Source organism: Coturnix japonica, chromosome 3 (assembly GCF_001577835.2).
Source record: "Coturnix japonica isolate 7356 chromosome 3, Coturnix japonica 2.1, whole genome shotgun sequence".
In the NCBI taxonomy this organism is placed as follows: Eukaryota; Metazoa; Chordata; class Aves; order Galliformes; family Phasianidae; genus Coturnix; species Coturnix japonica.
In genome coordinates this window covers 16,963,388-16,964,137 of record NC_029518.1, presented here as the reverse complement: position 1 = coordinate 16,964,137, position 750 = coordinate 16,963,388, and positions in this window count along the sequence as shown.

Here is a 750-nt window from a genome sequence, read left to right as displayed (position 1 = left end):
CGTGATGTGTGTGCTGTTTCTGCATGTTGCCATTTTGAAATAACAAATGTCATTAGAAGGCTGCTATTATTTGAGGTTAATATAATCAAGATGACCTACCAAACTGGTGATAAATCTGTAGCAAATACTATGCACTTCCTTCCCTCCTTATGCATTCTGCTGTCAGCATGCAGATAGCTTGCCACTGGGTGGAGATCACTGGGTTTGATCTCTGAAGGCCAAAGGCATTTGATGAAGTCTTGTAGAAGGCAATGACTTCTAGGCAGCCTAGTTTAGATCTGGCTTAGAGGTCATCTAGATTTGGGTCTAAATTGCCACTATCACAGAATCAATCAATGTTTACTTAAAAACTAATGTAAAACTGAGGCTCATGGTATCCCTAGCAGTGTGTGGAGCAGTGTTGTGGCTCTATGGGACAAGCTCAGGATGCCAGTTCTTCCAGAGCTTGGTACCATACAGAGCAGCTCTCAGGATAGCAGAATTGTGTCCAACTCACATAGATCTCATCTGTAGGGAGAGGAATCCCAGCTAAGCTGAAGTGAAACTTTCTGAAGAGCCACTCAAGGATATTGATTTCAGTAGCCAAGAACAGATAGGTTTAAAAATGAATAATGGTGGGAGAAGAGGGGAGAGGGGCAATACAAAGACTTCTCCAGAACTCATGTGAGTGCAGCAGAAAACCTTAATAAAAACCCCTTTCTTTCTGAGATAACTGAAAACAACAAAGCACTGTGTTCTGAAAACTCATTA